Source organism: Schistocerca cancellata, chromosome 6 (assembly GCF_023864275.1).
Source record: "Schistocerca cancellata isolate TAMUIC-IGC-003103 chromosome 6, iqSchCanc2.1, whole genome shotgun sequence".
NCBI classification, from domain to species: domain Eukaryota; kingdom Metazoa; phylum Arthropoda; class Insecta; order Orthoptera; family Acrididae; genus Schistocerca; species Schistocerca cancellata.
Window position 1 is genome coordinate 431,562,229 of NC_064631.1, and position 14,648 is coordinate 431,576,876.

Consider the following 14,648-nt stretch of genomic DNA (forward strand, 5'->3'; position numbering starts at 1 on the left):
CGCCGGGACTAGCCGCACAGTCCATGACTGCAGCGCCTTAGACCGCTGAGAAAGGTGTTACCTGTTCAAATTTCGCATCAGTCGCATAAGAGAGCCGCTAGTAGCGTCGCTATGAGGATGCAAATCAGATTTGCTTTAAATACGCGCTGTAACGGTTGTGAGCATTAGTTACCTTTGAGATTGAATACGGTCAGTTGATGCTTGGCAAGAATGCCTTTAAGGCAACAAAAACGCCACTATCCACACCTCCCTGACTTTGAACGAGGTCGAATAACACGTCCCTTTTGCGATAATGCAGAAAGGCTTGGCAGGAATGTAGCCAATGTACATAACGCTTGCAGCAGTGGTCACGAGAATGTACGATTGCAAGAAGGCGGAGCTCCGGACAGCCACGTGGCGCTACCGAGAGGGAAGAACATCGTGTTCGGCGTGTGGCTCTGGAGCATCAGACTGCACCTGCAGCAGACCGGGTTGACGAAGGAGATAGAGAAGATCCAAAGAAGAGCGGCGCGTTTCGTCACAGGGTATTTGGTAACCGTGACAGCGTTACGGAGATGTTTAGCAAACTCAAGTGGCAGACTCTGCAAGAGAGGCGCTCTGCATCGCGGTGTAGCTTGCTCGCCAGGTTTCGAGAGGGTGCGTTTCTCGATGAGGTATCGAATATATTGCTTCCCCCTACTTATACCTCCCGAGGAGATCACGAATGTAAAATTAGAGAGATTCGAGTGCGCACGGAGGCTTTCAGACAGTCGCTCTTCCCGCGCACCATACGCGACTGGAACAGAAAAGGGAGGTAATGACAGTGGCACGTAAAGTGCCCTCCGCCACACACCGTTGGGTGGCTTGCGGAGTATAAATGTAGATGTAGATGTAGATAGCAGTTGAATGAACTTTTACAAATCGGTTATTTCAATGTTAGATCCGAGCCATATGCACGGTAGCGTGCATTCCACTGATCTCAAGCCACCGACATCTGCGACTTTAGTGGTGTCAAGCAAGAGCTCACTGTGGGGTAGGTATGTCTTGTTTACTGATGAAAGCCGGCTCTGACTCGGTCCCAGCGATGGCCATCTGCTAGACGGAGGGCCAGTTGAGGGCGCGCAACCAACCTGTGTGCATGCTGCGGAGTTAACCCTGGAGTTATGGTCTGGCGTGCGATCAAGAGCTCTCTCGTGATTGTTCCCCGCACCTGAATGCAAATTTGTACGTCAGTCTAGCGCTGCCATTCATGAACAGTATTCCAGGAGACAGTTTCCAACAGGATAACGCCCTGACACATTCCGCTTTTGTAATCCAACATGCTCTACAGAGTGTTGACATGTTGCCTTGGCGTGCCCGAGCACCAAATTTGTCTCCAATCGAGCACATATGGGACATCATTGGACGACAACTCGAGCATCATCCACAAACAGCATTAACTGTCCCTAACCGACCAACTGCAACAGGCGTGGAACTTCATCCCACAAACTGACATCCAGCACCTGTACAACACAATGCATGCACATTTGCTTGCCAGCATTCAACATTCTGATGGTTACCTCAGGTATTAACGTTCAAGCGTTTCACATCTGCAATGGCTCATCTCGCGCCTACATTTACATCTGATCTTGCAGTGTTAATCACCTGTGTGTGTTACCTAGACAAATGTATCCCCGAAATTTCGTTATCCTACATTAATTATTTTTTGGTGTTGCGATTGTTTTCCGTAATTGTATCTATGCACCGAGGCGACCACTCACTTGGACTACGTATGAACAGAAATAGTGAACGTGAATTCGACAGCAGCAGCAGTAATGCATTTGACAGTGACATGTGTTAGAGGTAGGCTGTGGCAGTTAACGCCCTCTACCTCGCAGGTCACGGATGTCAAGCAGCATCCGCTCCATCGAAGCCGTCGCCCACTACGCTCCAGTTGCGGGGTACGCAGATCGCTGCAGCAACAGTGATGATTGCCAGGAACGATCCTACCTTGCATATCGGAACGAGCGCTTACATATGTAGTTTTCCAACTGTGCTTAGTTTTAGAAGGAACTGTAGTACTGGTACCATGAGGAAAGTCGCGGATTGCGGTGGAATGTGCGGGTGGTAGTGGTAAGATAAGCACGAGACCTATCGCATAATCAGCTTAACAGCTCAAACATCCAAGTTGATGACAAGAATAATGTACAGAAAAACGGAAAATAAAACTGATGAACTGTTAGATGACGGTCGCTTTGGTCTTAGCACTGGTGAAGTGCTGCAGATTGGACGTTGTACTTGATAATGAAAGTAAGACTTCAGAAAATTCAAGATTTGTCGACTTAGGAAAAGCGTTCGACAGGTACAAGATGTTAGGAATTCTGAAAAACATAGGAGTAAGATGCAGGGAAATGTCTCAAATGGCTCTAAGCACTATGGGACTCAACAACTGAGGTCATCAGTCCCCTAGAACTTAGAACTACTTAAACCTAACTAACTTAGGGACATCACACACATCCATGCCCGAAGCAGGATTCGAACCTGCGACCGTAGCAACAGCGCGCTTCCGGACTGAAGCGCTTAGAACCGCTCAGCCACCGCGGCCGGCGATGCAGGGAAAGACAGATGACACACAATATGCACAAGAACCAAGAGGGAACAATAAGAATGGGTGACCCAGAACGGAGTACTCGGATTAAAAGTGTGTAAGACAGGATTGCAGTCTTTCGCTCCGTTGTTCGATCCGTGTATCGAAAAAGGAATGACGGGAATAAAAGAAGGGCTCAGACTCGGAATGAAATCTGATGTGAAAGGATATCAATGATAAGATCAGCTGCTGACACTATCGTCAATGAAAGTGAACAAGAATTACGGGACATATTGCATGGTATGGTCTGATGAGAACAGAATACAGATTGAGAGTAAAACGCAGAAAGACGAAACTAATGAGAATGCAGAAACGAGATTGCCGTAAACTTAACATCAAAACTCTTGGCCTCGTAGTAGCGGAAGTAACGGAGTTCTGCGACCTTGGAAGATAAATAATACATTACGGACGAAGCGAGGAGAATATAAAGGCAGGATAGTACTGGCGAAGGAAGCATTTCTGGCCAAAAGAGAACTGCTAGTGTCAAACATCGGCCGAAATGTGACCACGAAATTTTTGAGAATGTACATTTGGAGCTAAGCGCTGTACGGATGTCAATAATTACTGTAGGAAAACCGAGAACAAAGATACTCGAAGTGTTTGAGACCTGATAACATAGAAACATGTTGAAAATTAAGTAGACTGACATGATTAGGAATGAAGAGGGTCTCCGCAGAATGGGCGAAGAAGTGAAGGTACGAAAAACGCTGACAAGAAGAAAGGCAGGATGATAGGACATGTGTCACGACAACAAGGAATGATTCTCTCGGTGCGAGAGAGTGCTATAGAGGGTAAAAACTGTAGAGGAAGACAAAATTTTACTACAACCAACAAGTAATTGAGAACATTGGACCCAAGTGCTACTCTTGAGATGTAGAGGCGACATAATCCTATGGGTACAGCACCTACAGTCATGTGAATAGACTTCTTATTTCCAGCACACTCTCATCAGCGGTGGATTAGTTCGCTGAAGTTCACATCTCAACCGTGTATATTCCATACTGTTTTGTTTCGTTTTCTATAATCTTTCACTGGCAAGATTATTTTTCACACTTTAGTAGTTGCGTAGCTAAAGAAGGAAATTATGAATCACTTACCATTTTGTACAGCGTAATACTTGTTAAAAAATCCATAATAAGATACTCATTTTAGATTACCAGGATAGGATTACATGCATCTACAGTCTTTAACCAAGGACATGAAATTTCATTTCCTACTTTTCGCGAGTATCATGTGCTGTTAAGGTAATGTAATGACATAAAATAAATAAAATCCATTGTATACAGTGGAAGAAAAACTAAACATGTATGGGTGGAGAAAGAAAAAGGAAACTGTGTTTCGTACAAGGCAGAATCTTGAAAAACATGTTTATTGCCACGGTACGTCCTTGTAAGAAAAGACGGAAGGGGGGGAGGGGGAGATCACAAAAATCATTTTTCACCTATATTTATAACTACGTTCGAGAAGAATTATGTATTCATTTCCATAAAATTGCACATATTTGTTTATACTGCTTTTACCGCCGCAACTATATAATTTGAATGATCGTTTATGATACAAAAAACTGCTTTTTGTATGTTGACTGTAGATGTTGCTTATTATCACTAAGTGTAAAAGTGGGCATGTTGTCTGAGCTGTAGTGAACCTCCGCAAGTCGCTGCGAATGTTCACTAAGATAAGCAAGTTTTTGGCGAAATCTTTTGAAAGTGTCGCCAATTAAAAGATGTCAATCGTAATTATAGCACGTGTAATACAATGACGATAACGATATTAGTAAGCCACAGAAGAAGTAATACGAAGGAACTTACGTATAATCATCGCAAGACGCATTTTGTACTTAAATGAATGGATTTCTAGTAAAACAAACACGGCAAATATCTATCTTTTTTTGTAAATACAAGCTTACTGTGCAATCATAAAAAGTTGCAAGTTTGTATACGTGTTTTATATTCAACAGCGTGAGCTAAATTTGAATAATTTTTGCACGGATAGTAAAATATACGAGGGCTCGAACTTTAATAGTGGCAACTATTTATTTACAGCTCGTACAAAATAGATACGTGTTTCAAAGTTTTACTGACCTTCAAAGTAGTCATCAGTATTGTGTATAACCTGCTGCCAGCGATGTGGAAGTTGTAGGATACTGTTAGCAGTGCAAGTTGTGTTGACAGTTCGAGCGGCGCGGTATATTGCCCGACGAATTTGTAGAAGTTCTGAAGAGAATGTCGTGAAGTGTTTCCTTCAGTTTAGAAATCGAGTTGAACTAACGAGGGCTTAAGTCAGGGGAGTGCAGTAGGTGGTACAGCACTTAGCAGGCCCATCCGTCAAACAAATCAGTAACAGTTTTCACTGTACGTGCTTGAGCATTGTCTTGCAGAATGATGGTCAGGTCCTGCAGAAAGTGTCAACACTTCTGTCTCTATGCTGTTCATTTTTGGAACACAACCTACGACCGGTTTAGAGACAGAAGTGATGACACTTTCTGCAGGACCTGACCATCATTTTGCGAGACAATGATCAAGCACGTACAGTGCAAGCTGTTACTGATTTCTTTGACTGATGGGGCTGCTAAGTGCTATACCACCTATTGCGCTCTCCTGACTTAAGCCCTCGTGAGTTCAACTCGATTTCTAAACTGAAGGAAAGACTTCACTGTATTCGCTTCAGAAACGCTACACATTCGTCGAGCAATAGACAGCGCCGCTCGAACTGTCAACACAACTCGCAATGTTAAGAGGAGGAGGAGGAGGAGATTAGTGTTTAACGTCCCGTCGACAACGAGGTCATTAGAGACGGAGCGCAAGCTCGGGTGAGGGAAGGATGGGGAATGAAATCGGCCGTGCCCTTTCAAAGGAACCATCCCGGCATTTGCCTGAAGCGATTTAGGGAAATCACGGAAAACCTAAATCAGGATGGCCGTAGACGGGATTGAACCGTCGTCCTCCCGAATGCGAGTCCAGTGTGCTAACCACTGCGCCACCTCGCTCGGTCAATGTTAAGAGTATCCTACGACTTCCACATCGCTGGCAACGGGTTATACACTGACTTTGAAACTCAGTAAAACTTTGAAACACTTTTCTATTTTGTACGAGCTGTAAATAAATAGTTACGACATTAAAATTCCAACCCTCGTATTTTGTCCTCGCCGCCCACAATTCCGTACGCTCACTTCCATTTCGATAACCATTTGATTTCTACTGAGACATACTGAGAGTTGAAACGAAATGTATTACTTGATGCAAATACTACTTTTTTGGTTTTGTTAACAATTATATTTTGAAATGAACTGTTACTGTTTTCATGTTATCTGAATCTTCCGTCGGTTCTTGGTAGAAGAACATTATAATAAATGAAAAGCGCTAATTTGCTTTTGTTCTACCCAAGAACAAAACCAACTACCACTTTTCACTTATTGTATATGTTTTCTTTCTGTGTCTTTGCGAGTGCCGTAAGTGACTATAGATTCAATACGACAAAAATAGCAAAGCTGTCGATTAAACAGTATCTTTGGAGTGCATCGCCGGCTGACGTGGCCGTGCGGTTCTAGGCACTACAGTCTGGAACCGCGTGACTGCTACGGTCGCAGGTTCGAATCCTGCGTCTGGCATGGATGTGTGGGATGTCCTTATGTTAGTTAGGTTTAAGTAGTTCTAAGTTCTAGGGTACTGATGACCACAGATGTTAAGTCCCATAGTGCTCACAGCCATTTGAACCATTTGGAGTGCATCAGTTCGAGAAGGCGGCGAGAGCGAGAGAAAATGGTTGCGGAATGTACTGGAAGTGGACGTAGTTACGTCAAACATGAAACAAGCGTAGACAACGAATGATTCTACAGTGAAATTTTGGCTAGTGCATACATGAACTAACATGCACACAATCAATTACGAACGCAGAAAAGTGAAGACCGTTGGTGTTTATTCCGTTGTTAGTTCTCACTGTTTCGCCAACGGCCTTGCCGCAGTGGTAATATCGGTTCCCGTCAGATCACCGAAGTTAAGCACTGTCGGGCTTGGCTAGCACTTGGATGGGTCACCGTCCGGTCTGCCGAGCGCTGTTGGCAAGCGGGGTGCACTCAGCCCTTGTCAGGCCAATTGAGGAGCTACTTGACTGAGAAGTAGCGGCTCCTGTCACAAGAACTGACAAGGGCCGGGAGAGCGGTATGCTGACCACATGCCCCTCTACATCCGCATCCAGTGACGCCTATAGGCTAAGGATGACACGGCGGTCGGTCAGTACCGTTAGGGTCCCCCGAGACCTGTTCGAACCTAATTTAGTTTTAGCTCTCACTGTTTCAATAACAGCCCCACGTAAATTATCAGAATAATATACTCGCAACATTTATCGTTAAGAATATTGGATTTCGCAATAATTTGTGCTAATGAGCACACCCAGAGGGTTGCGAAGGGGGTGGGGATGGGGAAGTTGAAGTGGCGGAAGGGGAGCGAGGGGAGACAAACTGGTTCTTCTCCCTGCCCCTTCCCCAACCCCCAAAAACCCCACCTTTGTAGCTAAGAACTTCACAAACTGAACTTTTCCATTGCCTCGCCATACAGACAGACGAATCATTTCAGTATCAAGTTGAAGAAAAGTGGTACATTTAAGGGATAATGACTATTATCAGCCGGCCGGTGTGGCCGTGCGGTTCTAAGCGCGTCAGTTTGGAACCGCGTGACCTCTACGGTCGCAGGTTCGAATCCTGCTTCGGGCATGGGTGTTGTGTGATGTCCTTAGGTTAGTTAGGTTTAAGTAGTTCTAAGTTCTAGGGGACTGATGACCTCAGTAGTTAAGTCCCATAGTGCTCAGAGCCATTTGAACCATTTTTTGACTATTATCATTTGCATCCAGGTCCATTTCTTGTGCAATCTCTTAATTAATTCGCCAATCAACGCAGAACTTTTAGTCGGAACCTGGGTATGCTCTTGCTAATAATAGTATTGAAATTAAATAAACGATGTTTTCACTGAATTCATATCAACCAACTAAAACATCAAACATTACAACACTTAATGATGCGTTATGAAAAATGTGTTTATAAAAGCTATCTTTTCTGAAAAGAAATCACTGGAAGTAATTTTTATCCGCAACGTTATACCGAAGTGAGAGATTTAGTGTACTTACCAACAGATGACCCGCACCTAGAATGAATCTGGTAAAATTATAATTTCATCCTTCAGTTGCAGAAGCAAACGAGAAATAACTTTACAAAAGAAGCAACGATGGATTTTATCATTTACACGCCGCATTATTTTACTAACATGGTGAATGTTTAAATTTAGAGAAAATTAACATGAGCATAATGTTGTCGTCATTAGTGTCTACGACGATGCGGACACGAACGGCACGGACGAAAACATGTGTCAAATTAAAGGAGAACGTGTCGTGACTACTGGTAATGAAAGCGTATACCGCATCGGTAGTCAAGATCCGGATTTCCTACTTTTCCCGGGCAGGAAATCCGTGTTCCAGCTCTAGTGTTGCACAAATTTTCACTAGTCACGACATGTAGGTCTACACTACACTGGCGTTCAGCATAGCTGAGCTTTGCTTTCCTGATATCATGTCATATCATCACACGTTCATTTATTTCGTTTCCAGTATCACCGCTCATTTAGTGGACGTGAGCTTAATTCTACTTGACAGAGCGAGAACGTTTAAGAAAACAGATACAGAAGGAAGAATTTGCTTCCTTTGCTAAGTATTCAGATACAAAGAAGACCCTTTCCTATAATTAAGACAAGAAGAGATTAAAAACAATGTTATTTTGAACAGCTCTAGTTTCATTTCTTAGATTATATATCCACTGTTAGATGTGGCAGTGCTACATAATAAGTCAACATCAGTTTTATTTTAAATTTCTTTTTTTTATCGACTTTCATCTGCATAATATGCTGTATAATATAATAATATGACGGGGAAATGCCGTTTTGGGAAGTAGCTGATTCAAATTTAACAATCAGTAAAACGCACAACAGACTCAAATTTCCATTTGTTTCGAGTCCATGCTGCCTGTGAGACAGCAGATCTAGAGCAAATAAAGATTTTTTGCTTCCTTTTCCTCTCCTCAGATGCAGTTAGCCTATTGTGTTTCAAACGTTAAGGTAAAGCAGTAGTGTAATTTTCCGAAGCAAACATGCTATTATTCCTCAATAATAGATGGACTTGTTAGTACATATAGTTTAAATATAATGTTAAGCGAAAAAGTCCGTTGGCTGCCATCAAGACGAGCTAGATTTGTTGATAACCAAAGCACATTTCGGAAAGTATCGTCATCATCATCATCATCATCATCATCATCATCACATCACCCCTCATGGCGCTCACGACTCTTTTTGTGAATATGCATGGCAAGCATGGGGTCCCAAGCTATTGCAGTACTTCTTCCTTTAGTCAGCTGCAATTTTATTCTCTGACTACATCTTTTCTCAGAATTATTATCTAGGACAGATTCAATACTGACAACCTAGCTCGCCGTTGGAGTGTAGATTATTACTTCCACCATTTAGTTTCTTTGTTTTACACCATATTTAATTTACACTCCTGGAAATGGAAAAAAGAACACATTGACACCGGTGTTTCAGACCCACCATACTTGCTCCGGACACTGCGAGTGGGCTGTACAAGCAATGATCACACGCACGGCACAGCGGACACACCAGGAACCGCGGTGTTGGCCGTCGAATGGCGCTAGCTGCGCAGCATTTGTGCACCGCCGCCGTCAGTGTCAGCCAGTTTGCCGTGGCATACGGAGCTCCATCGCAGTCTTTAACACTGGTAGCATGCCGCGACAGTGTGGACGTGAACCGTATGTGCAGTTGACGGACTTTGAGCGAGGGCGTATAGTGGGCATGCGGGAGGCCGGGTGGACGTACTGCCGAATTGCTCAACACGTGGGGCGTGAGGTCTCCACAGTGCATCGATGTTGTCGCCAATGGTCGGCGGAAGGTGCACGTGCCCGTCGACCTGGGACCGGACCGCAGCGACGCACGGATGCACGCCAAGACCGTAGGATCCTACGCAGTGCCGTAGGGGACCGCACCGCCACTTCCCAGCAAATTAGGGACACTGTTGCTCCTGGGGTATCGGCGAGGACCATTCGCAACCGTCTCCATGAAGCTGGGCTACGGTCCCGCACACCGTTAGGCCGTCTTCTGCTCACGCCCCAACATCGTGCAGCCAGCCTCCAGTGGTGTCGCGACAGGCGTGAATGGAGGGACGAATGGAGACGTGTCGTCTTCAGCGATGAGAGTCGCTTCTGCCTTGGTGCCAATGATGGTCGTATGCGTGTTTGGCGCCGTGCAGGTGAGCGCCACAATCAGGACTGCATACGACCGAGGCACACAGGGCCAACACCCGGCATCATGGTGTGGGGAGCGATCTCCTACACTGGCCGTACACCACTGGTGATCGTCGAGGGGACACTGAATAGTGCACGGTACATCCAAACCGTCATCGAACCCATCGTTCTACCATTCCTAGACCGGCAAGGGAACTTGCTGTTCCAACAGGACAATGCACGTCCGCATGTATCCCGTGCCACCCAACGTGCTCTAGAAGGTGTAAGTCAACTACCCTGGCCAGCAAGATCTCCGGATCTGTCCCCCATTGAGCATGTTTGGGACTGGATGAAGCGTCGTCTCACGCGGTCTGCACGTCCAGCACGAACGCTGGTCCAACTGAGGCGCCAGGTGGAAATGGCATGGCAAGCCGTTCCACAGGACTACATCCAGCATCTCTACGATCGTCTCCATGGGAGAATAGCAGCCTGCATTGCTGCGAAAGGTGGATATACACTGTACTAGTGCCGACATTGTGCATGCTCTGTTGCCTGTGTCTATGTGCCTGTGGTTCTGTCAGTGTGATCATGTGATGTATCTGACCCCAGGAATGTGTCAATAAAGTTTCCCCTTCCTGGGACAATGAATTCACAGTGTTCTTATTTCAGTTTCCAGGAGTGTATTTTCAGGCCCCTTATCTAGATTTGATTCTACCCTTCCAAAATTTTTTACGGAAATGTGGGATGAGCGGGGAAGGTAGCCCAATACCCAGCATGACAGCAAGTCCATGGGGATGGAGAGGGGTGGCGGTAACCGGACCGTACATGCACGGATCTCACTATTGATGCCCGAGCTGTCGCCTCCTCACGCTCAGGAGGAAGCGCCAGTCTACTTGGGGCACCGGGCATCACACAAGGTGGCCTTTGCTCTGGCTGGGTGTCGCCCGTGGGCTGAGCCTCGTTCCGAGTAGGTGCTACATTGGAGGATATCTGGCGTCACGAAAAAATGTCGTCTAGTTATATGGTGCTGAGAAAGGCCAAATAGCGGAAAGTTTTGTGGAAATTTATTGACAAGCACTCTATATGTTTTCCAGTGTACTGAATCCGAATTTTCAAAATCCATCTCAAATTTCGGCCTCGAAATGCGAAACATTTGACTCTTTTGGATTTTTAGCTTGTATTTCGGAAACCACGCAATTTTCGGCAAGCTGACTATTTATGAAAATAAAGACTTTAAAATTTCCCACAAAATAGATCTCAGTGCTTTTTTTTCGTCAAATCAACCGTATGACGTATAGCACGTGTTGAATTTAGCGCTACTTCAAAGCTGAAATGGGCCACCTCAGGCTCTTTCCTTCCATGCCCTTAGCTTACTTTGTTGCACATCCATTGCCAAATTTCGTCCTCCAGCAGTGTCTCGACCATATTAGAATGGTGGTTACTTGGTGCTTTCCGTGGTGAAGGGGTAAGACATCCGTGAGATATCGCTGACTTCCCCCACCTGAGGGGGAATACGGTTGCACCCATTTGTTTTGGACAGTGGACAGCCATTTTCAGATATCTGTGACAACTACGTTTCCTTCGTTCAATCAAATCACAGTTCAATATCAGCTGGAGTGCTTGGTGGTTACCCTGATAAGTTGGGTACCAGCACCATGCAGCGAGAAGGTTCCACAAACACAGCTCTGTAGAAATAATCTTCAGCGGGACAATGGCATCACGTATCACTCAAGAAAACTTTCTAATTCACAGATCAAGGAAGTGATAATGGGCAAATTGCCTCAAACAGGCGTAGCTTCCAAGAAAACTGTGGAAGATTCTAATAACATGATTATGGACACAGCATCGTCTTTGGGCCCCTTACATTCAACCATCGTTGTTATTGGAGTTGATCTTCTCGTCGTTCTGACAAGCCTCAATCAACAGAGTAATGTATCATTGATGAAACCAGAGAGAGAGAGAGAGAGAGAGAGAGAGAGAGAGAGAGAGAGAGAGATAGACAATCTGGCAGGAGATCTTCTGTAAAGTTTGGAAGGGGAGGAGACGAGATACTGGCAGAAGCAAAGCTGTGAGGGCAGGGCGTGAGTCGTGCTTAGGTAGCTCAGATGGTAGAGCACTTGCCCGCGAAAAGCAAAGGTCCCAAGTTCGAGTCTCGGTCCGACAAACAGCTTTAATCTGCCAGGAAAGTTTTAGTCTCACAGCAGTTTTCCTCTCCACGAAGAATTGGCCACAATGCTTGAGAGAACTTTGTTTTAGCGTGCAGTCAGTAGCTGTGACACTTTGCAATCTGGGAGAAGTGAAATGCATCACTACAATGAAGAGAAACCCTGAATTGCAATAGCACACATTCAAAGATCCGAACGGCGATAAGCAGTCAGTGGTGGAGTGCGGTAAACGATTCCTTATCAGTTTGTATGGATGTGTAGGTAGAGAGCCTGTGAACCATCTCAGATATAGAAACTTCACCCCATCGGCGTCCGGAACAACCGCCACAATCATTTCTCCGCCACCAACCAAGGATGCTGTTTGCCAGCATATTCTTCGGGTGTAAAACCAGGTACAAAAGTGGCTGAGCAAAGTAAAAATCCCGAAAAATGGAGTTGTAGAAGGTCCAAGGATCTCCTGCTTCCGATCACTAAACTTCAGCCGCCAGAACCCAATGTTATTCTAACATATACCACATGCAGATGCGAAATGGGTCCCGTGGCTACTTTTGTAGCTGTCGAAAAAAAGGCCTCCACTGTTCGAAGCCCTGCAACAACTGTGATACAGTTGTACCTCGATTCGCAAGACTTAGAAGAAGCAGGGATATAATTAGAGCAGGGACAGGAGACTGCTACAAACGGAGGAGGTAAGCTATATTTCACACTGTTGTTATTACAATTTCCAGTTTTGAAATCTCATGACCTAATTGTTGTAACAAACACTGTATATTGGTTTCAGCTTTAAATTATTATAATTATTTATAATTATATTAGGTAAATAATTATTTACCTATTATCTGGTATGAAAAGAAGTTAATCATTTGCTATCTCACTTAGCTGTAATATGCCCATGTATGATGTTCCATTTTGCAGCCGCATCAAGTGAATATGAGGGCAGTGGAGCACGAAGCGCGAAGAGGGTGAAACTTCATTATTTTCTTAAAATTCTTAAAATATTACTCGCCACATATTGCTACAAACGAAGGCAAGGTATATTTCACATTGTTGCTATTGTAATTTCCCCGCAGTTAATCTGACGGTCTCATTTTGTAACAAACGCTGTACATTGGTTTCAATTCCCTTTGACAGTCAAATTAGACATCCGCTGTCTTACTTAGCTGTAACATTCCCATGTATATTTCCATTTTGCAGACGAGTCAAGTAAAGACAAGAGCAGAGCTACAAGAAGCGAAAAGGGGATGTAACTTCCTTCAGTTTTTTTCCTGGTGTTATATTAATGATATAATATTACGATAATTATTATTATTACCAAATGCCAAATAAAACGTAATTATTATGTCATTCACATAAGTTATTTGCACTTCTTTTAACTGTGGGCGTGGTAGAGCTTTCATTTTATTCTTTGGACAAACATCATAGGATATTGAGGGATGTGAATTTGGGTTTTGGTGATGATGCCCGAAGTTACGCTAACTTAAAAACGCTCTACAAGCCATACGGTTTGCCTGACGAAAAAAGTAACTAAGATCTATTTTGCGGTAAATTTTATCCTCTTTTTGACTCATTTACAGGCCCAAATTTTGGTGGGACTTTGAAAATTCGGATTCAGCACCATCGAAAGTATATAGAAAGCTTGTCAAAAATCTTCGACAGAAATTTCCATTAAGACTCACCATTTTGGCTGGGCGGGTGGCTTCTCACTTCTAAGCCATTGTCCTTTGTGAAGAATACTGAAAATGTATTTCGTGAACTCTCTTCCCCTTAGTAAATCACGAAGTGATTCCATGTTCATTAAGATACCAAATGATACGCAGTCCCGGGCCTTGCTCTCTTCTAATCAACCTGGTGATGTACCTGTTACTGTAACACCCCCTAAGAATCTAAACATAGAGCAGGGTTTAATTTTTCACCAGACATAATGCTGGAGATGGATGAAGACCTAAGCGAACAATTGGAGAAGCGAGGGATCCACTTCGTAGATCGTGGCCTGTCAAACAAGGTTGACATTAGAGCATTCATCGTCGCTATTGAGGAGATTTGCTTGCAGAAAATGTCAACATCACGGTTTACCGCTGCAGTGTGAAACCATATTTCCCACCCCCAAAGTCGTGCTTTAAATACCAGCGTATCGAGCATATGTATTTCCATTGTATTGTGACTGGCCACTTCTGAAAATTCACCGTGTGCACTACCATTTGTCTACGTCAGTTGCGGGATCGAGCGTCCCCTCCAAACTCTGTGTTACACCTATAAAGTAACGAAAACTAAAGGAACTTAAAGTATCCGATCTCTTCTCATATTTCGAAGCTTAGAAATTTAATGAACCTTTATATCCTGTATCCATAATATTGACTACTACAACTACTGTGACCAGGTCGTCGGCAGTATCTGGCGTATTTACTCCATCGGCGTCGACCCCCAGCAATCGTGGAAATAAATTAGACCTCCTTGATGGTTCCTGGTGCACCATCTTCTGCAACCATTCCCTGCACCTGGCCAGAGAAGCAGCATCCTCTTCTTGCGTCTGTTGATGATGGAGCACACTTTCAGGAACACTCTCCTAGGAGATGGGCAGACCAGTGGACCGCCACCAGCCGGTAGCTGA

General features: G+C 44.4%; 1 pseudogene; it reads left to right on the top strand.

The window, feature by feature from the left end:
• The first annotated feature begins 6,547 nt into the window (after positions 1-6,547).
• LOC126089626 (5S ribosomal RNA) lies at positions 6,548-6,665 on the top strand (annotated as a pseudogene).
• The last annotated feature ends 7,983 nt before the right edge of the window (positions 6,666-14,648 follow it).